Source organism: Cupressus sempervirens, chromosome 2 (genome assembly GCF_028749045.1).
Source record: "Cupressus sempervirens isolate cs-2001-9-10 chromosome 2, ASM2874904v1, whole genome shotgun sequence".
In the NCBI taxonomy this organism is placed as follows: domain Eukaryota; kingdom Viridiplantae; phylum Streptophyta; class Pinopsida; order Cupressales; family Cupressaceae; genus Cupressus; species Cupressus sempervirens.
In genome coordinates this window covers 428,299,858-428,318,505 of record NC_143119.1, presented here as the reverse complement: position 1 = coordinate 428,318,505, position 18,648 = coordinate 428,299,858, and the positions used below count along the sequence as shown (strand labels likewise).

At 35.6% G+C, this 18,648-nt stretch overlaps 1 protein-coding gene across 9 annotated transcripts in view; it reads left to right on the top strand.

Moving 5' to 3' along the window:
- LOC149572917 (Ubiquitin-like superfamily protein) overlaps positions 1–18,648 on the top strand; it is a 227,257-nt gene that overhangs the window by 10,636 nt on the left and 197,973 nt on the right. For 4 of the 9 annotated variants that reach the window (XM_089814030.1, XM_089814027.1, XM_089814028.1 and 1 more), the window contains one exon: positions 17,622–17,704. The exons of the other annotated variants lie outside the window; for them this stretch is intronic. The gene's annotated coding sequence lies outside the window, so the exon portion shown is untranslated. The remainder of the gene's footprint in view (positions 1–17,621; positions 17,705–18,648) is intronic. 9 annotated transcript variants of the gene reach the window in all.

The following is an 18,648-nucleotide window of genomic DNA, read 5'->3' as shown; positions in this document are numbered from 1 at the left end:
ATATGGTATTAGAGCTTTGGGTTCGACACTGAATCTTGGGCTCATCATTGACTTCTAAGAAAATTGAAACTATAATGTTAAACTGGGACAAGATGAAAACCCAAATTACTCCTCAAAAGAAACCTCACCACCCTGTATTCTTCTTCCTGATTAAGAACATGCCAAAATATGATTACTCCTATTGTTCAGTACTTAAAGATGTTGAGAGTCTAGCCCACGCCTTACTCTGGATCAAGAAGGAAAGAGTCAGGTGGACTCATGCCAGAAAGGCAATCATGAGAAACAAACTTATTCAAACATGGAATGCCAAACAAACCGATCCACTTATGATCTATCATGTACTTTGTAAAAGGCAGGAAAAGCCCAAGGAAGGAAACATACATGATACCCAGGAATAGTGTGTCCGATTTCCTTAAGAAATTTTGTTAAATTATCTCTATGTACCCTTATGAGAGGGAGTTTCTTTTGTAAATAAGTATGGTTGCAGTTACAACATGCAAATGATCTCTATTTTGGGTTATTGAAAAATAATGAGAACAAATGACATTTTGTACTTTTTGTTTTGAGCAAACAATTGTATCTTCTCTCTTTCAGATAATGGACATGTGTGTGCAAACATAATATTGATAAAGGAACATACTGTATATTTCAGAAAATAAAACATACACTATGTCAAACAACAGAACCAATGTAGAGAATGAGGTGTCCAATGGGGCCAACCCTTAGAGTTCCATGGACCTGCTAGTCCAAGTTACCAGACACTCAAATTAGAATGGAAAACATGGAGAAAAGAATGAATGATTTGGAAGTCCAATTTGGGCAAGGACAAGAGGATACGCACTCCTTATCCCATCCTAGAATTGAGCCAGAATTATCTACCCACAGTGCACAAGAAACTAGACCCCCATTAACACCATCTGAAATGCGAAAGGAATAGGAAATAGTTAGCGATTTGTCCATTGACATTAAGAAGATTATACCCCCTATATTTTTAGGATCCGAGTCTGGTGAAGCCAGTGAGGCATGGTTAACGAAAATAGAACAATACTTTGAGATCAAAAGTTTCTCTGAATCCTCTAAGGCGGTTTGGGGAATCTACCACCTTTCTAAGGAAGCAACTACTTGGTGGGGGAACACCAAAATAGAATTGAACATGAAGAATATCATTATCACTTGGGATAGCTTTGTCACTATTTTCAAGAGCTGATGGCTACCCCAAAGTTTTTATGATCAAAAGTTGTTAGACTTTCAAAACCTCACGCAAGGGGACTTGACAGTGCATGGAGACTCAGAAAAATTTGCCCGACTACTGAAATATGTTTGCCTATCAGCAAGATAGAAATCTCAAGGTTAGAAAATTTGTCATGGGATTAAATAACAAAATTGGGGGAGTTGTGGATGTGCTAGCTCCATGAACCATGGAAGAAACTCTTGAAGGGGCTAGTCGTTAGGAACACAAGGTTAGGAAGGATGATTCCATCTGGGATAAACAAAGAAAGGCCAACTGTAGCGCCCCCAATCTTGAATCAGGGAATCACAAAAAGAGGTTTAAAAACTTTAAAGGGAATAATGGTAAAGAATCAAAAGGGAATTTCAGTGGTAACAATGGTAACATAACAAATGAGAAGAAGGGACCAGCCAAGGGCTGCTTTATTTGTGGTGGAGACCTCTATGCCAATCAATGCCCTAACAAAGGCACCTCCAACCAGCAGACAGGATCACCCTTATCTCTTCAACAAGACATCTTCCAACAGAAGATTCATGTAGCTTTGGATAATCGCTAGGCAGAGAAGTAACTGGGCCCCATAGAAACCCTAGATAAGATTTTGGAAACCCATTTCTATATTAATTAATAGTGGAGCTCTGGGTTCTATGCTAGGGCCTTAAGTCCACTACACTTAGTTTTGAAAAGGAAATAGTGTTCCCTTATGTGAACAAATGTTTTACTTGCATCTAAATATCTGAACTATGTCCCAATTATTATAAAATGATGAAACTAAATTAGTATGCACATAGGTGCATAGATTGGAAATGCATTGTATGAAATAAATAATATAGAATGAGATATATGGTATGAATTGATGCTATGAGAAGCCTTTTATGGACCTTGTTGGGAAGATGGAATTTGTGGAAATACATCTTTATGAACCTTTATATGATATTACTAACACATGGGAGATTATATATGAGACATTACTTTAATTGTGGTTAAGCGAGGGGAGCTAACCACCCTATGGTTGGGATTTCTATAGGAAGAATCCCAAGGAAATGTAAACCTTTTGTGGATAGATCGGATCAAGGGTTTGAGCCACAATTGGAATGTTTTGTGGATAGAACATACAAGCATTTGGGCCACACACCCCATCTTAGGATTGCATTTGGACGTGTAGTCCAATGGCTTAGGAGACTGGGATGCAGATAGTGGGGTGCCATAATTTTTATGACCTCAATGGTCTTGATAGGATGTATTATGATCTTTCATAGCATATTAGGATTATACTTTTGGATGCATTGTTATAGAAGTATTGATTCCATATGGTAATGAATTATCATGATGTATTGGGATGCTTATGTTTATATTAAGCACACTTGTAATACATTGATGGAATGTGAATGCTTAATCATTTTAAGATGAAAGACTTGTAGGACTTATATATTTCTATCATGATATGATTTAAAAATATCTATTGGAAACATTATTGTGATGGACATGAAGGTCAGTTCACATAATTGGAAGCATGGACCGACTAACCATTTCAGGTGATTTGTGAACCTACAAGGACGATTTACCCATTTGATGGGTACCATATATTATATGGTATGTATGAGAGATTTAATTATTTGTGATCAAGTTATGATCTAGAGCATGCTAGTTAAAGAATTTCAAGTTTTTCAATGAATATCTTTTCTCTTGAAAATTGAACATTGGAAATTCCCTTACACAAGCTACTGGTATGAGAATCGAACTAAAAATATTGCAAGTGTCTACATGAGTGTGATAGGAATATGAAATAGAATATCCTAAAACATGATCAATTGAATGTAATCCTTTGGTATGGCGAATTGAGCACAGATATGGTAAACACAGGTAGGTGTGTGTTTCGCTTTGATTTTATGGTATTGTGTAAGCATTTTGTTCTGAAAGCATTGAGATAAGGGAATGATAGACTTTGAATTTTCTTTTGGCCTAGATTGTGATTCAAGTTGGAATGTGACGATTTTATGCTGATATATATCTTGTATTTTGAATATTATTTTAATGTTTAAATTGCAAAGTTCATTGAGGACGATGAAACACAAGGGGGGAGGGTATGTTACGTCCCTATTTTTTCTTAATGTTAAAATATTCCTTATAGCTGTTGAGACTTCATGCAAAGTTAATTTGATTGATAAATTAGTTAATCATTATGTTCTCATGTGAAATGGAAGTGTTGGTTATTCGTTATAATTTCATGGGAACGTGGAATAGTGGTTAATCGTTATGATGTTAAATGGATTAGAAATAATTACTTGTTATAGTAATTTGATTTTATGATGGGAAATATATTATTACCACAATAATTTCCTTTTGCAAGAATGCGCAAAGGGGAGAAGCATTGCCAGATAGGGAATTGGGCATGAGGGCACCAACCCACCATTGAGCTAACAGGTATAAGTCCTAAACCAGCATTGCCAAGGGAAAACGGACTAGGCAAGCAAGAGTATACGAAGTGATCATCATGAGCTAACCGGGTCAACATCTTCAATAAAATAATCAAGTATTCACTTGTCGGAACGCGACGAAACGAGGAAGCATTGCTAAAAGGGAATTAGGCATGCATGCACCAACCTACCATTGAGCTAATAGGTATGAGTCCTAAACCACCATGGCCAAGGGAAAACAGATTAGACAAGCAAGAGTATACCAAGTGATCATCATGAGCTAATTGAGTAAAATTATTATTTTCATCCTTACGTTAATGTTTTATAAGTTATTGTTATTTCCAACCTTTGACAATGTTTTTTATTTTATTATTTTGTCCAATCAGCTTTTATACTTCCAATGACCTATATTTTTATTTTTTCTCCTTCAAACCTTTGTTTTTCTAGTGACCTATTTTGATAATGAGTCACTTGTATTATCGGCTTCTTGTTAAGACTCTTGTATGTAACTCACATTTTGCCACCTTTTTTCTATCTTGGCCGTAACTGTTGTATCGAGCATCTGAAAGTTCAAGCCTTTTTCTTTATCTGTGATTGCTTTCATAACATGGGATGCTCCCAGTCTCTGTGATTGCTTTTACCATCCATGCTCTGCATTCATAGTGCTGATGATACATATCCGAGATTTCACTTATACTAGTCATTGTTATTACCTGTGAATACATTCAATGAGCCGTTGATTCCTATTTGAGATAGGACTCATACTGGCCATTGTTATAATCGGCGATTTGCAAACGTACTAGCTTATGCAATCAAATTCATATCTATTGTTGTATTCAAGTCTTCTGCCTGTGTTGCATTCATAGTCCCGTGAATACATATCTGCGAATTACATTCTTGTATGTCGTTGTTCATATCATAGAGTTTCATTCATTGTGTCGTTGAATACCTGTGTGAATTTCATCCATACCTAGTCGATTTCATATTAGGATAGACATATTGGTGGTCATTTTCTCTACCTCCAATTTTCCTTTTGGTGATTTTTTTTCATACTCCCATTCCTAGAGGCCTGTTGATCGACATTTAAGGAGATGTGCTAGGCTTCATCAATTCATACGAGCATTGAAGGGAATCAACCCTCTGTTTACATAGCCAGGTCGTGCATCGAACTACACTCGTCTTCTCTTATTCATTTTGATTGATAGTTTTGTGATTTTGAACCAGTAGCATGAATGCTGCAAGTATTATTTGGATAGAGCTCAATGGATTAGAATCCATGGTGATGAATTGTTTTCTTTTATGATACAACTATCTACTAGAGAATGTGAATATGGATTAGTTGAACAACTTACATGTATAATTGCTCGTCTCATATCAATGTTTAAATAAATGGAGAGAAATACCAACTCTGTGAAACTTTATATTGTGACATTATTTGTATGTCCTTGAGATAAGGAAAAGCATCACTAGAAGATTGTTGATAAAGATATACCAATGAACCTCCTATTATAAATTTGTTATAAGCCCAGATTGGGCAGATATATCATGTATGAAATAAGTTGAGTTTTCATCTATAAATTTTGGACTAGCACACTAGGATTCATTGAGGATTACAAGAAAGGTTGAGATGAAGGGTGTGGGGTGATAACCAAAGGTTACATTGAATAACCTGCAAGTGAAACAAAAAAATCAACACTAAACAAATAAGTTTTGAATATAAGCAAGTAAAAATAGATTGAGTTAGCTCATGGTGATTAATGGGTATTAACCTTGTTGTCAAGTCAAGTGGTGGTTGATCGGGCATATAATGTCCATGTAAATCTCTGGCCAAGGCAAGTTTAGTGGCATGCTTTCTGCTGTGATCACTAGAGGTCAAGGTTGCTAGCAGTTGGGTAGATGAGTTGATGGGAAGGACTCCATAGCCTAGCTAGATACATAGCTGACACTCTAACACTAGATGCTCAGTGGAAGGACAAGGGTGTCCATGCCTAATCCCGGGTAGGGAGGACCTTTCTTAGTTGAGATTGTGTGATGTCCTGTTTATTACTAACATGCTTTTATAAGGAATGACTACCAATTGTTTGCTGGAAACAACAATGGAATGACGGTATGTTGGTATTTGATGGCATTGAACCAGATGGATGTTAATTGGTGATGATGACATGCAACAAGAGACTTCAATAGTGGCCGTATAGTATCAGAGATAGGGTTGTACAGTGTTTGAGGAATATGGGGGGAACAATCAAGAGGCTGTACAGTAGTGGAAGTAGGGAGGCCGTACGGTCAAAAGGGGCAGCCGTATGGTGAAGGGGAGGGTGATATACGGTGGTGATGGGTAGATAGGAGTGTGTGCCATACGAGAGCAAAGGTGGATAGTCCGTACGGTGCAGAGATCAAATAGGTAGGCCGCATAGAAGCAACAGTGATGCAAGTTATACACACGGAATGTATTCGGAAGTTAAGTGGGTCGCATGGTGAAGCAAAAATGAAGAAGGTGAATGAATGCTAAGATTGATAATTACCTACAGTCCGCCAAAGAGATACACACAAATAGTGAATACGCATAGACAACCAATTTGCTACCAAGTTGATATCATAGTTACAAATAATAGAGATGCTTTGATTTGCCAGATTCGAGCCATGAAGTACACAGACGGACCAGGGTGAGGAATTGAATCCCATCGAAATTGCATGAGCCAAATAGGGAAGGTCTTTCACTTCCGAAATGGTAAATAAATCCAAAACTACAACAAGAATTCCCAATACCAAGAAATAAACCAAAAGCACATACCTACGCTACCTATATGTTGTGCTTAAATACCTGTCGGGATAACCTTTCGAGGGTGTACAAAAATAGCCGACGGCCAAACTTACCTATGGAAACAATTAAATTGGAAATGGGTCCAATATATATTAAACCAATCGGCCCATTAACAAAGTTTAATTAAATACATTTATTTTATGATAGGGATATTATAGATTGTGTGAGGATATTAAAGGGTCCATAGTTGGGAGGTTAAGCTCCTGACAATTCTTCTCCTCTCCATGTGATGCCAAGACTTGCACAAGATCTGCATTCCTGTTATCTTCTTTTATTAGGTAGTTTACTTTTATGTACTTGCAAATTCAGTTGATATTGTTATATAATCATTCAAGCAGTTAATATAGTCAATCTCTTTTCAATTATCTAGGATTTAGTTAATCAGTTAGAATTGTTAATGAATATATTCAAAAGTCATTGCAATTGTCTTTCATGTGATTATGGAAAGTAATGCATCTTTTATTTATATTTAACTTTTAATTTAGGATTGGGAAAAATAGCTTGTTACATTCTAAATGTTATGTGGAACAAATAAATCTTCAAGTTTCCACGATGATTAATTCATCATGTTGGGATTTCAATATTAGTTAATTACAATATAAGCTATCATTAAATAATTTATGATTAAGATTTAACTTTTAAATATTGTTCATAAATCATAAACTTATATTTATATAAATAAACTTTTAGTTGGGAGGAAGTTGTTTATGGGAATTGCACACAGGAATCCTTTTGTATAAGAAGACTGGTAATTTGCTAAATGAATAAGGCAGGTTCGAAATTTTATGAAATGTTATTAAAATCTCTCGAATGAGAGTCAAGCCATCATTTCGCTAGTAAAGAAACTTGGACTAGTGATTGAAGAAACTATTGACAAGAGAGTAGTATTGCAGTGGAGAAACTATGTTTGATTTTCTGAAAGGGATCCATGGATTAATTTAATATATTTTGTCAAGGAGGAAAAAGATCGTGTTTTGTGCCATCATATAATAACCTCACCTTAGTAAGGAGTTTTCTAATTTTGTATTTTAACTCTGCTATGGTATTCATATTATTTAGAATCCTCAAGTGACTTGTCATTGCTTGGAAGAAGGCTTATTTGATTGGATGGAGGGACAAAACCACCAATAAATGAACTCAAAGGTAATACATCAAAATATACTAATGGCTCATCAATTCTGTCATCATTTTATATGTCAACGTGTTGTTTCTAAATGTGTTGTGGTACAAATAAATCTACATGTCTCCATGATTAATTCATCATTCTGGGATTTGAATATTAGTTAATTACAATATAAGCTAACATTGAATAATTAATTATTTAAGATTAATATTTAAATATGCCATAAATCATAAACTAATATTTAAATAATTTAAACTTAAAAGTTTTAGTTGGGAGGAAGTTTCTTACAAGAATTGCACATGGTAATTCTTTTGTTATAAGTAGACTTTGGTAAATGAAGAAGGTAGGTTGAAATTTTTATGAAATATTACTAAAATTTCTTGAATGAGAGTCAAGCTATTATGATAGTTTGGTTATTCAGAATTGACATTAACTAGTTGACCGCTATTATTCACCTATATTAGTGATGTTGGTTATCTAATTGTATTTCATCACTTCTATTGCTATGTCATTGATTTAGTAACATAGTCATGGTTAAGATATGTCTTGCTGATAGATTCCTTTGTGACTACGTTCCCTGGGACGTGTCCCTGCCTGAAAAGCCCAGTTTTCCAAGACGTGGACATGCTCGAGATGGGGGGACGGGTATGGGACATCCCCCCTTCATCCCCATTTCACCAAAAAACACAAGAGACGTCCTCGGTACTTGAGGACATCTGGGAAATAAAAAGGGGACACTCTACCATCCTTGATACGAAAGGGGAGGCCATAGACGTCCCCCGATTGTATTGGGGATGATCAACTGTCTCCGTTTTTTATGAAACTCAAACAAAAAAAATTAAAACAAAAATATAATTTTTGTAATCCTAACTTGGTCCTCCATTGGGCCCCACCCCTCCAAATGCCCTAAAAGTTCAAAAACAATTACATTATGGTTGTTTTGACATTTCTTTGGTTTTGCCTGTGAAGTTGGAGTGTGTTGCAGTTGGCCGTGGTTTTCATTTTGCAAGAAGAGGAGGTGAATTTTTTGCTTCCAAGAGATTAAGCAGGGTTTTGAGCTTCCTCTATTGTGCACCAAGTATGAAACTCTGTATGCTTCCATTTTCCATTTTTTAGATAGATTTGTAGCTTGAAAAGTCTGATTTTTATTTTATTTTTTCATTGTTTTAGCTCATATTTTCATTGCATAATTAAATCTCAAAACAAAGCACAATGAGCAATAGTGGAAGTACTAGCAGTGGAAGTACTAGTAGTAGCGGTGACGAGGAGGAAAATGTGGTTGGGGGTGATATTACTAGTAGTGAAACTAGGAAAGAAGCTAATCGTAAACCGATTTGTTTAAATGCCCTTCCACCATCATGAAAGATTTTGCAAAAGGTCCTTTTCAATAGGAAAAACCTCTTCTCCAATTTGTCACACTTAGGCCAAAAGATAAAAAGAGTGCAGGAGGGACTAGGGTGTGGGATTGTCATGTTTGTCTTGATGATTTTAGGGGCAATTATACAAGGGTGAAGTCACACTTTTTAGGCGTTGCATGTCATGGAGTCAAAGCTTGTCCTAACTTGATTGATGAACATATATTAGAATGCCAAAGATTGCACTTAGAGACTAAAATGAGAGGGGGAAGGGGCAAAATTTGACAATGACATCACCATCTATTTAGTCACAATCATCTAGGCATATGTCATCCGCCATTGGTAGTAGTGGCAGCCCTATCGAGTCTAGAGGGAAGAGGAAGATGAGTAGTGGTGAGAAGGGCTTGGTGGAAAGTTTGTTTAATGCACAAGCAAAGGAAAAGTGTGAGACATCTATTGGTAGATTCTTTGTTGTTAATGGTATCCCATATCATGCAACCCGTTCTACTTATTTTAAACAAATGATGAAAGATATATTGAATATGAATCCCTCATTTGTATCCCCTGGTGAACATAAGCTATGAACCACCATCCTAGATGATGAGTACTCTAAGGTTGCTTTGTTGTTTGAGGATATGAAATGTACTTGGGTTAGGACGGGTTGCTCTATTGTGATGGATGGGTGGACCGATGTTAGACATCGACCATTCATCAATATCAATGTCACATCCCTTTTTGGCTCTTAGTTTTTGAAAGCCATAGATGGCTTAAGAAAGAAGAAGGATGTAGAATTCTAGTGCACCATTTTGAGAGATGCCATAGAGGAGGTTGGGCCAGCTAGTGTAGTACAGATTACCACAGATTCTGCATGTGTGTGCAAATCAGCCAGTTTGATGATAAAGGGTGCTTATAGGCACATCTTTTGGGCCCCTTCTTGTGTTCATGCATTGAAGGACATAGGGAAGATTGAATGGATAAAACAGGCAGTGTTAGAAGCTAGAGAAGTGCAAATGTTTATATGCAACCACTACACTTCACTTTCTCTATTCAGGTGCTTTAAGGAGTTCCTCAAACCAACCAAGACTGGGTATGTCAATTTTAATTATATTTTAGTTTGCTTTAAGTTTATTTATATTTATAATTGCTATAAACTTACATTTGATACATTTAACCATTAATGTTTAACTCTATTTTCAATTTATAATGGTCTCTATAGGTATTGCACATCATCTTGATGGAGAGGATGATTGAGGTGTATGAGGCCCTCCGATTGATGGTGGTGAATACCAGAGTGGGGATGGTGGTCCAATTCTAAGTCCTATAAAGGAAAAGTAGTAAAGCAAATGATCCTTGATGAGAGCTAGGTCCACAATGAGGTAAGTTGCTGATTTTTAAATTAAATTTTAGTCTTTTGCTTGCTGATTTTCATACTAACTTAAAAAATTTAAATTTCTACTTCTGATTTTAATTTTTGTTTTTATCTTGTAAATATATTTTCTCTGTCACAACACCCATTGTAGATGTCATTAGATATGCTGATATTGACGCTCCTAGTCTAGGAGAGATATATGAGACTTTTGATAGCATGTTAGGAAGATGAAGAAAATTGTTACAGCAAAGGATCCTACATTGCGGTTTTAATAGGGGCATATTAGGCCTATTGTGACACATGGAACATAATGAATACCCCGCTTCATATGGCAGGCTTTGCTCTAAATCCCAAATGGTATGCAAAGTTGGGTGTAAGGGGCCTCCTATGTGATGATCTCGAGGTATTGGATGGCATCACAAGAGCCATTCATAAGATGTATTCGGCTCAAGAGGCCTCCACACTTCGTGCATAGTTTCTTGACTTCACCAACCTTTGTGGCCCAAACTTGGGTAAGCCATAAGCAAGGTTGGATAGAATGGTTTTGACACAGAGAGATCCTATTCGATGGTGGACCTGGCTTGAGAGAGATACACCAGAGTTAAAAAGAACTTGCCACTCACCTCCTTGCATAGGTTGCTAGTTCCTCAACTACAGAGAGGAATTGGTCCACATATTCATTTATCCACTCCATCAAGAGGAATAGACTTACCTCCAAACGAGCGTAGAAGCTAGTGTTAATGCATCACGCTCTTTGACTTGTAGATCATCAAACTCCAGAGTATAGGCAGACTCCAGCTTTGCGGTGGGATGTTGAACCTGAGGATGTGGCCCAGATAGATGAGGATGAGACAACACCAGGATTGGTTGGGATTCCATTAGATGAGACTATGCTTCCTGCAAAGCATGATAGTGAGGACTTTGATTTTGATGCCATGGTGGCAGAGGCAGAATAGGAGCAACAGTTTGCTTCATTTTTCTATATTTTGTTTTCTACGTTGAACTTGAACATGATGATGAAACTTTATGGCAACCCTCTAGCCTTTGGACAAATATAGATTTCCATAGTTTTATGATATTGTTCACTGCTAAACTTACATTTAAATATTTTTGTTCACATATTGATATGTATATTGACAATTGTGTATTGAAATCGGTTATTATTTCTTAGATGACATTCAAATGGTGTATGTTAAGGTTCTATAATGTTTAAATGACATGCTTTGTGCTTAGTTTCATATGAATGACATGTATATTTGCAAATCCAGTGTATATTCTAAAATTTCCCTATATATATATATATAGCCGTCTCCATTTGCCGCTCCCCCAGTGTCCAAAATTGCCAAAAAACTTTGCCATCTCCGAAACTCGTCCCGTCGTGCCCTACCATCCTCGTCCTGGAAACTCAGGGGAACACGGCTTTATGATGATTGTCTTCTTCCTTACAATGTTCTTGTTAGCAGAAGTCCTTGAGTTTATTTTGAATAGTATAGACAATAACTGGCTATAATATTCCTCAATTGAATAATCAAATGATTGATATATAATTGCTAATTATAATATTTTATATGTGAGTACGATTGCTGTATGAATCGGTCCTGCATGATAAGTTCTTTAAGTATCACGATAAGTTGCCGATATATTGGCAATAAAACTTCAAAATATCGGCGAGAAATTGGAACTTATCTGCAACGGTAACTTTGCACAACTTGTTGGGAACTAAAACTTCTTGCAATAAGGTGTCTTATCGCAGAGATATCAGTGATAGTTTTATCCATGGTGCAAATCATACAGAAAAATGGCTAATAACTACAAGATTAGAAATCAGAATATTAAATGTCAAAGAATATTGATTTTCTGAAATTTAATTGTTCAAACATGCGAAGTAATATTTAGAATCTGAGTTGATTGTTTGTTAGTTCAATTTTCTGAGTTTGATACAAGCTGTTTAAACAAAATGTAAAGTTTGGTTGAATCCAGTAAGGGATATTACATTTTGTAATGTCCCCAAATTATGAGTACTTACCCTAGGTCACAATATTTTTATCAAAACAAGTAGGGTTTGGAGATACCTTTAACTTTGATTGAGACCCTGCAAGCAAGTTAGGAATCAATTATAATCATAATCATAAACAGATTTCTTTAGTTAGAAAGAAGCATACATTAGAAGTTTAGATCAAATTACTAGATTGCTTAAATCGATTTTAAGATGACTGATCTATAGAAGAGATAATATAGTGTGCCAGAGAGACCCTCTACCCTACTCCCAAGAGTGAATATACCATCCCTATTGGCCTTGTGTGGGCTGTGCCATCCATATTGGGGGCATGGGGGTACTTCTATTTTACGAACAATGATTGAACATCCTTATGCATTAATTTGCCGTGATAGGGGTTGAGTAGAGTATGCAGAGTAGGGTGCTGTAAAAGTCCATCCTTTTCGAAAGCCCAAATGCAGTCTTCTTCTCCCCCTTAAGCTCCAGGGGAGTTCCTAGTCATATATTATGCAGTGGTGTTCTTAGAAGGTCGCTCCATCATCATTCCCCTGCCTGTAATGCTTCATTTTTCCTACCATGGCTGGTTGCAGCAGTCAGAGAGTATAAACATACATAGCTTTTCATACATATCTCCTAAATTGAAAGATTCCTGAATCAGCAATGCATCTCTGATACTATGACAGATAATCACAAAATGCATATTAAATTAGAGGTATGCAGATGTACACAAAATTAACTATTATGTATGGAAATCTACACCACAGTATGTAATAAACACTGTAAGTCCACAATACATATTGTTAGTGCTGTAAGTATGACTGCCTTTCTTATTGCTATATTCTTTTCTCCGGGTCAATTTCTACTCCATGGTTCCTCCTATTATGTCTCCCCTTTTATACCTTTATACTTGAAGGAGACACACCCTTTCAACGTTGCTGTCCTTTGCAAGAGTTACACCTGTTCTTTACTAATTGCTGTAAATAATTTAATAATTTTTAAAAAATGGTTTTATTATAGTAATTGGTTGTATTCTAATGATTATTTATTATGACATAATTACCCCCTTTGATTGCTCCTTATTGCTCAGGCTAATTATAATAAGCAATGCCATTTTTATCACAATCCTTTGTTATAGCTGCCATTTCATTATTTTATATTCACTGAATGACAACTCCTCGTCACAACGATCTTAAGCATGGTATATTGGCATACCTTTGCATTCTGATATTGTTTGCTGATTTGCCATCATAACATCATTGGTTGATCGAGTTATTGATGGCGTCATCCATGCTATTTGGTACTCCCCACCTTAAGCTTGTGCCAGAGCTTGTAGCTATACCATTCTCAATCGCCACCTTGTACTATCCATCACTATTCATATGCTCTTCATCTTGAGAAAAATCAGCACTATATTTAACATTATCTCTTTGAACATGATAACAATCTTTGTTTTCACCTTTGATACCGCCAACATGCCCTCTTTTGCTATGGTTTGGGATTGAGGGATCCTGGAAGGTAGGGAATTAGCTCAATATTTTTGAGTTTTGCTAGGAAAGCCTTCCTGCATTTGTTCCATTGTAACAAGCTATTTTTCCTAACCTCAAATAACAATTAATAAATTATTGATTTCGTTACTTTCCATATTCACATGCATGAGAGATAGTTATAATAGTTACTTTATATATTCATATGAAAGAGATTAACGGTTATAATAGATTAATTGAACTTCAAATAATTGCTTTTATGAAGGAAAAAATTATTTATATTACTTAATTAACTGCTTGAAAACACGAAAAAGATTACAACATTAACAACTAACTAAACATAATTTCAACTGAGCTTGAAAAATATACAAAAGTAAAATACCCGATAAATGAAGGAGACATGGGTGCAGATCCGTTCTGTGTTGAGCAAGTCCTAACATCAGGTGTAGAGAAGCGTTGTCAGAGGCTTAACCTCCCTACTTTGGACCCTTAATATCTTCACACAATCTCAACTGAGAAAGGCCCTCCTTGCACGGGAATAGGCATGGGATCACCCTATCTTGCCACTGAGCATCTTGGTGTTAGAGTGTCAACTTCACAGCCAGCTAGGCAGTGAATTCCTTTCAACAACCTATTTGTTCGATTGCAAGCTATCCTAACCTCTTGTGATCATAGTAGCATCATAAGCCACTAAACCTACACTGGCTAGGGATTTATATGGACACTGTGCTCTATCACCCACCACTCGACTTGACAGCAAGACTTGTTCCCTTTGACCACCATGAGCTGACTTAGTTTAATATATTTTCTTATATTCATTTACTGTTTAGTTTTTTACTGATTTTTCACCTTTTGTCTTGTAGGTTATTTCCTATAATCAAATGTTATTAGCCTACACCCTTCATCTCAACCTTGTTGGTCATCCTTGATGAATTGCAGTGTGTTTGTCCATTATTCTTGATTAAACTTTGTTTACTAAGGACAAAATTTCTCTGTCCAACTTGGGCCTGTAATAGATATATAAAAAAAAATCATGGCATTTCATAAACAATATCATTAACACTTTGATGGTGCCTCTTCTTATCTCAGAGGCATATGGATTATACCCCTGTATAAAAATTGCACAAAGTTGGCACCCTTCCCCAATTATTTTAGGTTCTGAAAAGAACCATGATAGTATATAGCAGATAAATCGAACTGATTGCATGTACATAAGCAATCATACTGGTTACTTTGACTTTCTTAATAGATCATTCAAACATGGATCCTAGTCCGTCTGGTTCTATTCTTAATAAAAATTCATTCTTACTCCTAGCTTGAATCTCAAATTTTTAAATAATAATAAATACAAAAGAGAAGTGCAGATAGACGCATGACCTAGCTTGTAAACTAGAGGTATGTCTCCTTTGCCTACTGTTAGAAGCTCACAAATGCTTGACACGACTCTTTGATTGTATTAATCAAACCAAAGGCTGTGGCTATGATCATTGGTTATAGAAGAGGTGGAAGGAAGCTTGGAACGACCTACTATTGCTAGAGGAATATATTGCTGGTATAGAAGAGAAAATAATAGAGAGTTTTAATGGTTGGTTTTTGCTCAAAAGAAATAGATTGCATGAAGAGAAGCTAATCGCATGTATGAAATGGCTTACTGATCTTTTGCATGCCTTAAGCATGCTTGGTTCCCAAGTTATATCTCCATAATGGAGTTACGAGCAAGATGATTAAAAGGCAGCGAATATAAGTTGCATTCTTGATTTGAATATTCAAAAGCCACAAATAAAAGGCCGATGAAAATAATAATGAAAAACTGATGGAAATAATAATTTAACAATGACATAAGATGGAGATAATGAATTGCTTCTAATGCTTTAGTATAATGACACCGTCTTGTACCTACATATATTTGTATATGTATGTCAATACACAATATTCAAAATATGCGTATTTTTGTGTATACATCATATTTTAAGTAAATGTATACATTCATGTACACCATATTTGAATATATGCATATATATGTGTTTATGTATGTACATGTAAGTACCATGGTATTTAATATTAGAACATGTCTGACATAACAAGGAACCTTTGAGGTTGATCCAAATCATAAAGGTAACAATTACTCTTAGTTGTTCGTTTCATTATCTTATTAATTGTGTTGACCTAGTTAGCTCATGGTGCTCACTTAGCATACTCTTTCTTTCCTAGTCCATTTTCCCTTGGCCATGGTGGTTTAGGACTCATGCCTATTTATACAATGGTAGGTTGGTGCCCTCATGCCCATTTCCCTCTTTGGCAATGCTTCCCCCCCTTCGTCGTGTTCTTGAATTTTTGTTTTTTTACCATGGTAAGAACATATTTCTAAATCATTTAATCAAAATCAAATAACCATTTAGCTAAACCATTTTCCATTCATGTAACGTTACAATAACCAATATTTCTAATTCTCATGAATCATAACGATAACCAATATTTCTCAGTCATGAATCGTAACGAATAACCAGCACTTAAAATTTCACATGAAACCATAACGAATAACTAATTTAACTATTCAACTCAACTTCGCATGAAGTCTCAATGGCTATATAGAATATTTTAAAATTAAGCAAAATAGGAGATGTAACATCCATTTGGACATGTCATCCTGAAGTATGAGCCCAAGGTATATTTTTCAGGTCAATCAATCATCCATATTTAATCTAACAATATGAACAAGGGGACAGAAGGGTCCTTTGAGGATCTCTCTCAAATCTGAAACAATCTGTTTTTGAGTCGTGGAAGGTACCACTTGTTTCCATGAAGAGGGCAGGTACTTAGACCATGGCTCTCAATAGTGGAAGAATCTTTTGCAGTCACAATCAATTAACAAGAGGCAGAAGATCATCTAGGACCTCAAAGTGTTTAAGAAAGTATAGGTCCACACTCTAAAATAAATAAATATAGGTCCAAAATTGTCCTGGAAAATTCTAGATATGACATTTTTGGATCCAAAAGATGAAATAGAAGTTCTCTCCACATTTGAGCTAGTGATATTGTTTTCTGCGAGTAATTTTATTTGTGGCTTGTTTGCTTGAGGATAAATATATTATACAAGCTTCACACCAAAAAAGGAAGAAATTATTGTGTAATGTTCCATTTTTTCTGTCATGGAAAAATAAACAATTATTTAAAATATTTTTCATGTTATTCTAAATTATTAAAGTCAGCTAATATTTAATTAGTAATTATAAAAAATAAAATAATTTTTGGTTAATATGAAATATAAATAAAGTCATTTACAACAAAGTATTAAATAACAGTTGAGTGAATTTAATCAAAGTCACTAATCAGCAACCATCCCAACCTGAAAAGATGATATTATAAAGGGAGATTTGGGGATTGTTGAGGCGTGCTATGCTCAATTTTTATTATAGTTCTTGAGGACTTCTGTGGAGTTTCAAACTCAAGAGGGAAACCATGGAGTCATCATTTTCAGCAGTGACAGATCTGTTTTAGATGCTCTTGGAGAAATCAATCAGATTTCTTAGTTGAACATGATTTAGTTGGACATGATTTATGCAGTTCTCTTCAGACAAATCTTCAAAGATATTTATTACATATTAAAATTGTAGTTTTAGAAAGAAATACTATAGTTGGAAAAATGGTTATTTATTGTTGAGAAGTAAATTGTTCTAAGACCGAAAAATAATTATTTGTTTGGTAATTTTAGGGTCACGTAAATGGTTTCCTTGTTTTAGGTAATATTTGGATGGTTTTGGAGATTTCTAGAAAATATGTGATAAGTTTTGATGTAAAGAACATTCATAACTATCCTTTCTGTCCTTTCAGATCCACCTAGTGGAGTCTTAGATTCAAGGATATGCATCTTGCTTGTCAATGGGGATACTTGGCTCTTAATTGATATACTAAAGGTTTGCATTTTGTTTCACATAATTTGATGGAGTGGTTAGGCTCTTGGGAGATACTTGAAAGCTTTTTATCATGCAAGGCACAAAAAAGAACATATTCTATTTTTAAAGAAGCTGTGAGAAATGATTTCCCAGTCTTGAAAACAAATTACAATCTCAAGTTGTGTATAAAATTCTCTTGGAAATGTGGGAACAACCTGTTGGAAGCTATTGAAAAAATGTTCACTATAAAAGATGACAAGGATTGTTAATGCTGCCTTCTTTCTGTTGGCTGTTCATTTGAATTGATTATGCTCTAAATATAATGTGTTTCTTAAAAATATCTCCTAGATTTTTACTTTTGTGCTCTTGAGGAGTGTTTTTATTGGTGATGCTTCTTTAGGAGCAATAACTTTTAGTTATGCTTATTTATGCTTTGTAATTCTACCTCTTTCAAGAACCATATTCGCTCTTTTTTTTAAATATATAGTGTAATTATGTTTATCTTGATTCTAAGCACTTATACGCAAGATCTCTCATAAGATGTTTGAACATCAAGTTTAGCAGAAAGTAGGCATAACATTTGTTCTCGGGAAACTTGGTAGCTAGATGGTTTGGCATATCCGAGGCAGTTACATGGGTGTGACAGACACTATATGTATGTACTTTCTTTGTAAGAAAAGGCATGTTGGGGAGTGCATCACAAGTGGAGTTGGAGGGCACCAAAAGTGGCAAGCAGATGACCCTTGCGGTGGTAGTTGATGTCGCTAAGGAGGGATGCCTTCCAGGCGAGGCATTGGTTGAGGTTTGGGTACAAATGATAGAGAAAGGGGAAGAGCTAGTAGATGATACATTGGATGAAGATCTTGAGACATATATTGACACTCTTATTGTTGTGGTGGATAGAATTAGGCGCATTGCGCAAGGTGTGTTTGCAGCACGATGCGAGGAGGAGGCTAGGGTAGCTA